We start from the raw sequence: 13,872 nt of genomic DNA, 5'->3' as shown, positions 1-13,872 counted from the left end.
CTGTGGCGTGAGGCAGACCTACCAGGGTGGGCTCCTGCTCAATGCCTCATGAACGTTACAGCTTTATAAAGATTTGCTACTGCTAAACAACTAAGCCACTTAAGAAATTGTCTTATTGAACAACATGAAATAGAACCGACTTCTTGATGAATCTGTACTAATATTCACAAACTCACCAAAGTGAGCTTCGTCTTGTTTGACATTGAACCCTCGCCGCCTGAGATGATTTGTGTCTCTGCCGATGAAGGCCTCGACTGAGTGATTTCCAGTCACGGCCGGCACATTTGGCTGTGTTCCTCCTCTGCAGCTGAGGAGGGTCAAAGGGCATTGGCTAACCCAATTTCTCCCAACTAAAGCATGGGGGCTTGGACGGAGCCAGAGACTTTCCTGCACTCATGCTTAAAAAGTCATTGGTAATTTTACTCGGATGAAAACAAAAAGAAGTCTTCAATGCATATTTTGGAGAGAATTACATTTTTTTCTATAAATTAAAGGAGGCCCTATGTTTCAGAAAAGAAGAACAACACAGTGCTGCAGCTCCACTGTTTGAAATGATTATCATCATGAGACGAAGAGAGTCAACAACACGAACGTTAGGCCACTGCAGACACAGTAAGAAATCCATTTCTGTCTTCCAGGGATTGTAAGTGGGACAACGTACTGCATCTGTCGACACGTCAGTATTGCAGACACTCGGTGAGACCCCCAACCCCGTGCTGTGGTCAGAGCCCACTTTCTGACCATCCTATAGATAGAGCCCTCGACATAGTTTTATGTCAACAACACTCAACACTTGTTTCACAGCTTTACGCGCTGCACCAAGGCTGCTGGGCCCGACAGTAACATTCAGCTGATATTGCAGCTGCAGAAAAGAAAAATCAGTCCTGAATCCGTTGGTGTTTTGAAGACAACGTCAGCAGCTTGAATACAAATGTCAGTGCAGGCCGTGTGAGCACGGTCCCGTCCAGCGGCCTTGGACTATTTTACTTCAGAATAGTGATTAACTGAATAGTCCTGTTATTCACGCTATTCAAAAACAACCTATGTATAAATGAGATGCAATCAGGAAGGTGACTTGTGTTTAGGAATGGCGGCCACAGGCCCACGGGTTGTCTTCTCTGCACCCTTTCTGGTTGATTCGTGGCTTGTTTAGCATTTTTTTTCCACACTCGTCATCACCAGCGGTATCATGATGAAGCTGTCTCAGCAGCCTGCAGAAGTTGCTCGGGTAGTGTTGCTACTCCCGGCTGGCATGTCCCACACGTCTCGAGGCCAGGAGGTTTTCACTGTCACCCAGCACAGTGTTGACTGCATACAGGAAGTAGGCCAGAACACCAGGAGGAATGACAGAGGCGGCAAACCAGCAGCAGGACTGCTATCTGCTTCTTGGTGCAAAGAACAGGAGGAACACTGCCAGAGCCCTTCAAGCAGACATTTCTGTTCAAACTGCCAGAAACAGACTCCAGGAGGGTGGCATGAGGGCCTGATGTCCACGAGTGGGGCCTGTTCTCACACCCCGGCACCATGCAGCCGGACTGGCATTTCCAGGAGAACAACAAACCTGGAAAGTTAGCCACTGGTGCCCTGGATGAGAGCACATGTGACACACGTGACAGAGTCTGGACGGTGTTGTTGCAGAATGTTGCGCTGCCTGCAATGTCCTCCAACATTCTGGGTAAATGATGGACTGGCGATGCATACCCTGTGCCGGTTAGCAGTACTGGGAAGAGATCCTCATACCCACCGTCAGACCAAGAGCTGGCTAATGCCTGATCTGGGTCTGGGAGGAGATTCCCCAGGAGACCGTCTGTGGTTTCATCAGAAATATGCCCAGATGTTGCAAGGATTGCCACAGTATGAGTTGTTCTGAGGAAATTCACAGAAGCTGGATCAGGAGTGGTCTGATTTTTCCACTTCGGTTTCGGACGTGGTTCTAAAACTAGTCCTCCAAGAGTTAATGGTTTTAATTTTCACTGATTGCTCTTACATTATCTTGCTCTCAGCAAATCACATCATGTAATCGGCATTTTCAAAAATATTTAATTAATTGAGATTTCAGATGTTTATGTGTGCTGCTATCACTTTCATCACCGCATCGTTTTCTTCTCTGTCTCTGTTGGTCGTTCTCCAACTCATAGCAGAGGTTAGAGTGTAGTGAGGCAATGAACGTTCAGTTTCTAACACTGTCAGAAAACAGTTGTTGTCGCACAACGTTGCACATTGTACAGCTACATTTCAACAGACAAACACTTCTGTGACCATCGTCGCTGTTTTGGATACGAGCACTGAAGAAAACATGTCATATTTCCAGGCTGTCCAGTCAAAGCAGCAGCCTTATATGAAGGGCTCAGATGGTGCATGACTGTTATAAAAATCACATGCTTGTAAAAAAAAAAAAAAAAAATGAAGTCAACTGAATGCAAAGATTGTCTAACAAGCGAAAGGGTTTTTTTTTTTTTTTGACCTATTGCGAACAACTGACAGGATAACGCTCATTGCGATTTGAAGATTAAATACACAGTTAGCAGTTAACCTCAAACTGGACACTGTCTCCTTGTAGATAGACAGAGAGGGTGAATTAAAATGCCTTTCGTTGAGGAACTGTTTCGACTTGATGCTACAGCCTTGCACATCCAGTGTTGTGATGCTAAATTTAAGCCATTTAGCAAGTGCGCTTGTGTCAATACTGCATGTGTATCCTTGACATTTTCTCTCTTCCAAGTGTGTCAACTCTCACCATCCATCACCTCACGTGAGGTGACGGGATGGAGGGATACACATCCCTCAGCACGTTGGCACATTGACTCACCCAAAATAAACACAGTCACACACCTCACCTTAAATAACAGCAATCGCCCGCCTTATCACACACTACTGAAAACAGAGAAACTGACACAAACACAAAGGCACGTCCTCAGCGCAGGGCATTTTCAGACACTCACATTGTTATTTGGAGTGGAATACAATGTCGATGCAGCTGTTTCTTACCCAAAAAGGACAGGCCTTTGAAAAAACGTGACACAGCGCACTGTCAAATCACGTGCATGTCTTCTTATGTCTTTATAAGGATGGGAGAGAGCCTGGCGCCTCACAGCAGAACCTGGAAATTCAGATGATAAATAACACAGAGGAAGAAAAAAAGTAGTTTTAAGAACACATCTGGATGTTTAAAGAATTAGACATGAAATAGAAGGAAATCAAACAAGAATGGAAAGAATGGGAGTGAATTTTAACAGACATGAAATATGAAGCCGAGGCCTGAAACCTACTATAATCATATTAAAAGAAATTGGATCACTGCTCTGCAAAGGCGAGCGACCGCCTCATCCTGGACACCTAATAGTGTAAATCAACTCCGCATGCAGGACACACACATACACACTCTCAGCCACTGCTGACTGCTACCCAGATGAATATTAATCCTTGGAAAAAGCCAGCACACGTGCAAAAACATAATACGGTCAAGCTCTGTAAGAGTACAGTTACTGCAGCTAAGATGCTTGGTGCTGTCTGAGCTCAAGTTCATGAAAATACTCTGCATGCACCACTGTGAGTGAGTGTGTGAGTGTGTTTAGTGTGGACACAAAAGAGACTGGAGTTTATTAAACATTGTCGTGTGCTGTCACTGTGAAAACGTGCTGAGTGAATTGGGTCAGTTATGTGTTTACAGGCTGCACAGATAATAGGGCTTTCGATATAAAGTCTAAAAACAGTTCTGAAAACAGCATGGGAATCAACAAAATCCTGAAATATTAGAATGTTAAACTGTAGATTATTCATTAATACCATATGAGTCTCATGCAGTGGCTAGTACTAAATTAATGCAAGCATATTTCTTTTTTCTTATAAAAAAGAAGATGCACTGTGGTCAGAAAGTCTGACTAGAATGTATACTGATGTGCAATAAAATACATAAAATTGAACATATTCAATGCATTTGTATATTTCAAGCTAATATCAACCTTTTTTATTGGATTTTATTGGGAACCAAGGAGACAGAGAAACGAATTTATAAGTTCCCAAAGGAAAATGAGCGTATTAAAATATGTTACAATTTGAACCAATTTGTAAGTAGGTCAAGGACACAGCAGTCAAAGTGTATGAGGGAGCAGGATTTAATGGGGCCTCGTGGCACATCCTTCTGTGATCATGCAGGTTGTGAAAGAGGGACAGGGGCAAGAAACAGTTTTCCTCGTGTGCAGGTGAGAAAACAGCCCCTGGATTTACAGGGATTTTTATATTTTATGGAGGAGTCCGTCGGTGTTGGGGTGGACGTCGGCTGACACAAAGCAGCGTGGGCTGCGCTGGCAGCAGTGCAGCATGTTTCTCTGCCATAGGCTGCTCTGCAGTGCAGTGGTTCGGCGTGCACGTGAGGGAGTGTGCACATGTCAGAGGATTACAGATGAGGCCCCCCGCACCTCCCCCTCGAAGACCCCCCCCCCCCCCCCCCCACCTCCGCCTTCAGACAAAATCTACACCCCTCGCTGCACTAATATAGTCATCATTTCCATCCCTTTGAACATCCAGTCCTCAATCTTCGCCCAAACGGCATCATTTATCCACCGTAACAAGTGTTTCATCCCCTCAAAGAGGGAGACAAGCCAGTTCCCAAAAATAGCGTACTACAAGAGAGATCTGATGGAGGAGAAATTCTTTATCGAACAAAAAAAAAAGAAAGAATGCTCACTTGAATGTTCATTTTAACCCTTCATTTGTCAGTTCGAGCAGTACAGTCTTGACCTTTCTCCGAACCCGTCTTCTTCTTTTCTCTGAGCGCAGCACCTTTTACCTGCATACTGAGCAGGGCAGCTGATGATCAGCGGAGGTGCTGAAAACTCGACTGGAGGCGTCGAAGGTGAACCGACTCCTGGAGTTTGGCTGATGAGTCTGATGATGGTTCAGACGAGGTGCCGATGTCAAAGCCTGGCTTTGATCCAATATGCTGAGTGAAAAACCCATAAAGTCCACAGAGAAACACCGAAATGTTGTACAGTGTGTGCTTTTAAATATTACAATGTTTGCCAAATGTACTTGTAACTTGGTGTTACTGTCATCTTGGCCAAGCCACCTTTTAAAAAGAGTTACAGTTCAGTGGGACTCACCTGGTTAAATAAAAAATAAAATACATTTTCTACACTACATTACTAGTTTATAATAACATTTTCTATCATTTCATTGTAACATTTTAGTTGTTTATAGTTCGTTTGTAAAGTTCACTATATGCACTGTGGTTTTCTGGGCAAACAGGCACTCTGGGCAGCTAAAACACCCGCAGGGGTCCTGCAGGGTCCTGAACTCAGGTGAAATTGCACGTGCGGTGTTGGCAAAAATGTGTTTCTGCGTTTAATGTTTCAGGTGAGTGGTTAAAATGTTTAATTTACAGAGCACAATGATGATTATCAGTGAGAAATAATGCAAAAAAAAAAAAAAAAAAGTGAAATACAGCGAGTGACCAGAGGTTATAAAGGTGTAATACCGACCCGAGACCCTGGCTCACGTGGGGATTTTTAGCCGCGAGCTGCAAACAGCGCGGAGGTGCGCGTGCAAACCAAAGGTGTGTGCTGTAAGGAAACGTCGATATGGGCTGTTTCTGCTATATCTGTTTGCATTATTCACAGGCACGCGGACAGGTGGTTAAAGGGTGTATAAAGCTCATTTCCTTAAAGATTTGATATTTTCAACATCAGTATATGTTCTATTTTATTAACAAGTTGGATTCAAATTCGTTGCACCTCTGATAAGAAATATTAGTTGTTGAATTGTGCATAATTATCAGCTTTATCACTACAAACCAGGCAAGCTAATAGGATTCACCAGAAACAGAAGGCTCCATATAAATAAGTACATTATAACTAGATATATATGTCATAATATACTGAAGAGACAACAGTAAAATGATCACTTATGTTATTATTTACTGATCTATGATTGGGTAAAATAACCTATTTTTTCCCCCATAAAAAACATCTGAAAAAAAATTCTTGTAAGTTTCTTTTGAAAATGTAACTTGTCAAGAAGAGTATTTATTCCAGAAAATAACAAATATTGAAAAGTATCAACAGACCTTATTTGAAGAAATGTGAAGTTAGTGCTTGGAGTAATAATCTCGATGTACAAAACTTGCAGTGACCTTTTCATTCCTCACATATTCTAATGCTCATCAACAATAAAACAAAAAAAAAAGCATGAGCATACATTCCACCTAACATGAAAAACCTGCCAGATCACCCCATTTAAAGCCAGAATAGATAGGCTTGTTTCTCCAGTCCAACCTTTGGTGAGAGCGTGGTGATCAGGCGGGCAGTGTTTCATTACCTGGTGTGTGTGTGTGTGTAAAGACACAGGTGAGTGTGTACCCAAATGACACCAAGGTGCTTCAGGGAAGACATGATCATGTGGCGTTTAAATAATTCCGAAACATTGAAAAACAGATATGGAGCGATGATTTAAACGTGTTGAGCCATTCATACATTGTACGTTATTAAAAGTTGCGTCATTCAATATAATTCATGCTCCATGTGATGATAAATTGCACTCACTCTCTCTCTCTCTCTCTCTCTCTCTCTCTCTCAAACTATGTGACAACATGAGACAAAGCCGGCTTTGTTTCACCTGCATCAGAGCCACATCACAGCGGAGGGAGTCTCGACTTGCCACACCTCCACACCGAAGGTATCTGGGGTTTGCTGGGTTCATGGCGACAGACTTTCACTGTTGCGTGTGTTTGCTGAAGCGACTCGGAGGCCAGGCTAAGATGCTGCCTGGTTATTATTCCTGTGTCGTGACGTGAGGGCAATGCCACTCAGGCTGTGTGTGAGCGTGAGCGAGTGTGTGTGAAATATAACAGCTAGTCAAAAGTTCTGCTCACATGGTGTTCAAGTGGAGCTGGATCATTGACACAATGTTATCATATTAACTATTACAACATATTGAAAACCTGATAATGAATATTCAATAATGGCATTATTGTCAGGACTGGGTGTATCTGGCTTATATCAGTAAATCACTAAGGGCGTTTGTTCAGTTTTGATTTGTAAGTAAGTTTCTGGGTTATTCACGATTAGTCCACAGTCTGCATTACAAAGACAGTCCTTCACAATGCTGCTCCTCAAGTAATACTCCCCTGTGTGTTTTACATGTCTCCCTGCTCCAGCACGCCTCATTCAAATGAATAGCTACTTGTAAAGCTGGATGAGAAACTCATTTGTTTGAATCAGGTGTGTTGGAACATCTGACTGTAGGTCGTTATGATTAATGTTATGATTTGTGAACTTTCACTTAATACACCATGTCACTAATTTGAAACAGAGAAATTGTTTGTATTATGAATCTTTTAACTTGAATGAATAGCTTAAGTAATCTGCTGTAAACTGGAGCCCTGTATAATACGTCCATTTTATATAATCAGTGTTGAATATTGTCATATAATTTGATAATTGCATCAATAGAGCACTTAATATTTTACATGTAGCCATTGAAAGTGTGCGCTGTGACCTCTGGCAGAACACGCACATGCATTTTAACGTCATGTGGTTCGGCAGCTCGGCCAGAATGTGTGAACATCAGAAAGCTGCATTCCTCGTAAAGCTCTGGACCGTCTCCACACACAGTCTCCATACATGCAGCAGAGATATGTGGAGCCACTGAGGGCAGGATTACCTCCGTCCCATTGTGTAACCTGTGACATAACTCATACGTGGACACAAAGACACACCGGGAGAAGACCACAATGGGAGGTCACATTTCAACTGTGCCTCTAAATCAGAGTGGGTCCATGCCACTGATGTGGGGCATTTATATTGGTCTTAAAACAGAACATACCCAAGATACCAAATGGTTTAGCCAAGTCCGCCCGGCTTATTCCCACATGGCATGGTCTCATGGGTGAGTCGTCACAAAAAGTTGGACCTGAAGAGACCGGATCATTACCGCCTTGGTAATGACAGAGAAATTCACTGTTGTGTGCACAACACAGCACCATGACCGTCCATCATCTAGATCGCTGTACACGCATGTACACACAGGACTCTTTAGGAATCATGGTCCCAGACTCATGAAAGTCTATACATTGATCGGCTCCACAAACCAGACTCAACACACCCTTAACTATGTGTTTCAGTGAATCTGATACACATCTTCAAAGATTTTCAGCTTGGCCAATTCTCTTTTGCTTCAAAAAAAAAAAAAAAAAAAAAATGCATTCTGTATTTACAGCGAGAACACGCTAATCATCATGTACCTGCGTGGACATGCACTTTTACACATGCAGAATCTTGGTCAATCAGAGAAATGTCTAATCCTCAACTGGAAACTAAAATGGTCCCTTCGCCAGTCTTCATCTTGACCCAATCATAACCACATTGTAATTGAACATAAATTTGTGGGGTTCAGCATTTTGTTCCATACAATCCATGAAGCCACGCACGTACGTATGCACGCTCACACACACACACACACCCCAATAAACACCCAAAATAGAAGCGGTTGTTTCCATATCACTGCCCTGGTCTACCATTACAGTGTTTGGAGTTCCTCAAGTGCATTTCCTCTGAGACCAAACCGCACAACTGCAATAAATCAGCGACACATCAGAATTGTGTGCAGATTAGAAGGGACGCATGGAGACGTGCGGCTTAGAGTATGCATGCGTACGCACAAAAACAATGGGTGCAAAACAATGACGGCAGTAAATCTGTGGAAGCTCAGGTCCTGTTTATGAGCACACGGCTTAAGACTCACCGGGAATCTCCTGCAAGCCGTGGCGTTAAAAGCAGATGAAATTGTGGCTGCAGTGTCAAAATAAAGCTGTGAATAATGGAGGGGGAGAGAAGTTGTTGGGACAGAGATATGGGAGACACACAGGCTGCGACTGCGAGGAAACACCGGTGGGAATCAGATGCCGGGCGAGCACGGCTGGCCTTGCCAGCGAATGCTTTGACTGGCTACTGATAGTGAGAGCAGAGGTTAAATATAAACTCTGTAATCCCTCCACAAAAGGGCTCTTGATGAGAGTCTGCGTGAACGGTAGGATGTGAGGCGTTGACAGTGAGATGGGGAAGAGGAATGCAGGCTGGCACGGGTTCAGGATTGTGCCACTCGGACCAGGTCTGAGTGGACCGGGCTCATGATCCGTGTCCTCTCAATGACAAATGTTTCACGGCCTTCGTCCAGCGGGGCGACTTCCTCACCGCGGGTCACCAGTCTAACCCGATGCTACGGTTACGCGTTGTCAGGGTTGAAACTCGTCACTTGTTCCATGGCTGAGAGATGGTGACTGAGTGGTAAGTCCCAGCCTTCAAAGGGTAACGATAGCCCTGCTGGATCTGGGCAAGTACCTGAATTATTTAGGAAGGTCAAAGAAGTGCCACTGGCTCCAGGTCTACCACTCTTTGATATTCAGGCCGCAGGCAGGTTCTCTGCACAGTCCTGATACGGTTCTCAGGCCTCCATTGCTCCCTATGGGTTTTGACCCCTTTGCTGCTGGTGTAGAGAGGCAGCGCAGACTAAGCTTTGATTTAACAGCGGTGTTTTTTAAAGTAAACATGCAGACCCGAGGCATTCAAACAACTATTCTGAGGTTTTCTGACGCACGGGACTTGTGTAACTCTGTAACCCTGAACGTCAAAGAATGTTTGTTTGCCAGCTGGTTTCAAACATCGTTTGATCAATTTCCTGAAAAACAACAAATACTACAAGACTGAGACCAATTCTGTCAGAGAACTCACACATTTGAAACTTCATTAAAAGAAACCCAGTAAAAAGGAATACAGCTTGCATGAATCCCGGATGCTCCTTGTTTGAAGCCCCGAGCAGAAGCCCTTAAACCCCAGTTAGCGCTGGCAGAGGATGTGTGTAACAGGAGCTCCCAGATCAGAGGTTTGCTCGATTAACAGGAGCCGAGTGACAGCGAGAAGCCGCGTGCCTTAAGGAGATCAGTGAAAGTGATGTTCGCCTCAGCGGGCTTCAAAAAGTTGGATTAAGTGAACGAGCGGAGGCAGCACAAAGAAAAGAGCTGCCTCTGTGCCTGTGCCGGTACGTGAAACCAGCAGTAAGAGAGGCTATGGCTATTATCGGTGATTTATAATGCAATAATATCAGCCTCTGTACTTTAATTTTAAATATATACAAGTAGAAGTACATTCAACATTCAGTCTGCCAAGTAAGCGCCGGCTGTTCTTTGCTATCTTGGGCATGATTCTGACCTTCCAAAATGCCAAGTAACCCATCAAGAATTTTAATGGAGCCAGTGAATAAAAACGATAGCTGCATCGGCTGGCTACACTGTATTTCTCCCTCTTTAGAGAACCGAAACGCGAGCTGCTGTTACTTAGTGTGTCGATTTACCAAAAAACTTCAGACATGAGATCAACAGATGGCTTCCTTACTGAGTTAATGACTTTCACAGAGCCAAGGAAGACGAGGCATAAACAAAGATTTTAACAATTCTGTTTACACTGCTGGAGCCAGCGCACTCTGAGCATTCTCCTGATTTCATCCAGGCCTTTAAAGTCTCATATCGTACTACACAAGGATGTGGTCCTGTTTTATGTATCTCAGTAATTTGAGTTGTTTTGCTGCAAAGGACGTGGACTGAGGTAGTTTCAGTAGCATGGCGTTAGCTTTCCAAACAGACTGTTTTCATAGTCTCAAATTGCATTCATCATTTTTTTTTTTTTAAATAAGATTTTAAGTAAGTAAAGACACTTTCTCTTTTCAACAGATGAGCATGAGCATTCATGAATATAGTGTTAAACTCTACACATCATGCACAATAAAACTCCTAGAGAATTTAAATTCCTTTTTAATTTAATAGCCCCAAATTAGATAAAGCGATTATAAGAGATCCTTGGATTGAAGTATGTGGTTTTCACAACATTATGGTAGTTTACATGAAAATCACTTAAAAACATCATTTATCAGTGAGTGTGTGACGGGATGAATATCACAGAGTAGGACTCCACATGTTTGTGTCAGCGTGCGCACATTCACTGCAGCAAGATGAAAATGAGAAGTGTGTGTGAAATATGGTAAATATGTGGTGCTAATATTTATTTCTAGCCTGAAGACAGCTCGTCATCATTCACGCAGCCACCTGCTTTCAGTTCCTAAAGACACTGAATACGACCACAGCATGGGGGGGGAGCGGCGCCGGCAGCACTTTCACATGTGGGGAATCCTCCCCTCGTCTTATGTAAGAGCTGGAGATGAGTTCTGCAGATCGAGGGAAATCCCAAACACTTCAAATGGACTCCTGTGGAAAACACCAGACTCATTCTCTGAATTCCTGTGTCAGAAAAAGCCTAATAACATGAGATGCACCATATGATTTGTTGGAAAAGAAGTTAGTAATGAAGTCTTTTGTATAAATAACTGACTGTGATGGTCTACAGACATGTGAATGTCAACTAGCAGCCTTTGGGAAACACAAATCGAGCAGAGTTCCCCATAATGTTATTGAATTCAGAAATAGCCTTTTAGAAACATCCTTTTTTCCCAAAAAAGTCTGTATTTCATTTTGTGTGCTCATTTGCCATGTCTGGATGAGAGTGGTCAATACGAGGAGTAGTATGATCAGTCAGTGGGCCTCAGTTATTAGATGTGTTTCCTTCACCATGAAATAAAAAGAGAATGTGATAAATACAGTTAAAGTGAAAATAAAGAAAATCACAAGACTGACCTACGCACGTATGGTTATTATTAAGGGAAGTTACATTTCCTCTATGAAACTATTTATTTTAAGACTCATTTCAAAGCAGAATCTCTCTGACAGGTCAACTTTGTTCTAGATGTGACACCTGAGATTATTTCCTTTGAGCAAAGTCACATTTTTAATGGTAATGAGCCTCACAGGTACAGCATTTCCAAAGGCTTTCAAAACGTCTTCATTTGCATTGTGGTTTTCTGGTTCAGCGCTTTGCCTTAAGGCTCTTTGAGAGTGGTTTTCCAAACCCTTGAAATATAGTCAGCATGCCTCCCACTCGACAGCGTTCTCCACGAAGTACGGCACATCCTGTCGCTAGCACGTGATGGACTCCTCAACAGTCTCAGGACACATAACACCAGCCCTTCAGAACTGACAGGGGCTGCATAAATGAATACATCCAATAATAAAAAAAAAATTACTGAGGGCAGAATATTATTTCCATTTCATTTCGGAGATCATCTTCAGCGTCTCACATCATCTCTCTGATGTGTCGAGTGGTGTTTTTAAACGAACCAGGAGGGTTGAAACGTGAAGCAGCTGCTGTATTTTAACAGATGTATAAAATAACCACCAAATCCTCCACTTATCATTCATTTCAGTGCGTTACTTATTTACCTCTAATCTGGGAAGATTTGGCAGTGGGCTCATTGAAAGTGGTTACAGGAGATGGTCTAAAATGTGAGGTTGGAAGGCGAGTGGTGACGATCACGTTGGCGATCACATTTTCAATGGAGAAGCGGCACTTTTTGAGGCACGCAATAACATCTCACATCCATCACTTTGTTACATAACAGGTCACGAACCTGAGTCTGTGTTGCGGGCAGAGGCAGACGGCGCTCGGCACCAGACTGATATCAGTAGACGAATACCTCAGAGGGACCGTGTGAGAGTGTGTGTGTGAGTGTGATGACGGGCTGAGAAGACACTTACTCTCCAAGTGTTTACTCTCTGGGTCCGTCCCTGCTGTGATTGCTTTTCACGTAAGCTCCTTTCTTCAATCTGTCACTCAGCTGCCATTTTAAATGTTCTCATCTATTCGCCGTTTGACAGATGGTGGGAAAACCACAGGGGCACCACCCATGAAAAAAAAAGATTCAGATCAAGCGACTGACTTCGTTTGCCCTGGAGAAGGAAAACCTGAGGATGGTTGACGCGCCAACACTTTGATTGGGAAGCGTCTCGACCCCGCCGCCGTGCTGCAGAGCGCCGCGTTAGGTAACAGTTGGTAACCCATGTGACCTCCGTGAGTCAAAGGGAAGGGATGTGACATATAGAGGCCCGAGGATGGCGAATGCGATGCGTTGAGAGTTTACAGGATGGGACTGATGCACCTGGCCGTGTCCGTCTCCTGCGGGATGAAGTCAGCGGTCTTCATTTGGCCCGTCACAGGATGTGCCTTCCCGCTCCGCACCACCAACCTGCATTTGATCCTGCAGCTATGCATCGATGGGCAGACGCTGAAAACAGAGAATGGAAAGGCTCATTAGGTCCTGACAACATGTTTACCTTCTCGGTGACTTATGGGAAATTGGAGCAGGCGGCAACCTTAAGTCAGAGATACATACGGCTTTTTGTTTGTGTTCGTTTTCTCAACTTTCACCTGTCGTAAACATTTCACCGCAGTAAGAGTCAGATGATTTGATTATACAATTGAAATTCTCTCATTTTACTACACAAGAGCTCAAAGTCGGGCCTCAACTTTGCCATCATTGTTCAACCAGAACAAAAGAGCAATGATAAACTGTCCTGAATTGTGGCTTTGATATGATGACGTAGATCGGCGGCAAAGGTCAGCACTGTGCAGAGAAAACACAACAATCCGGACAGCAACTTCTGCGCTCTGCAGGGCCGCGACACAAGCCTCCCCAGTGTCCTTGGAGCTCGTTCAAGGAACATTGAGTGGGTCTGTTACTTTCTACACAGCAGGTCTGAGAAGACAATGCCTCCTTTTTGTCTCAGAGGACAAAGCGAGGTCAGACTCGGCGTCCCCTCAGACAACCTTCTCTTGTCGTATCGGGACTGTAGGCAGCCCGGTGGGTTATGTCACAAGGGCTCCACAGCTTAGCAAAACACTGGCGCTCTGCTGTTGTGTCGACCAGATGCCTCCAGTCCAGAGTCACGATTCTTGGAATTATGCAACGTGTAAGACGTACCGATTCCTACAGTTC

The sequence above is a fragment of the Salarias fasciatus genome, chromosome 5, assembly GCF_902148845.1.
Source record: "Salarias fasciatus chromosome 5, fSalaFa1.1, whole genome shotgun sequence".
In the NCBI taxonomy this organism is placed as follows: Eukaryota; Metazoa; Chordata; class Actinopteri; order Blenniiformes; family Blenniidae; genus Salarias; species Salarias fasciatus.
The sequence above is the reverse complement of the archived record's forward strand: the minus strand, read 5'-3'. Positions refer to the sequence as shown.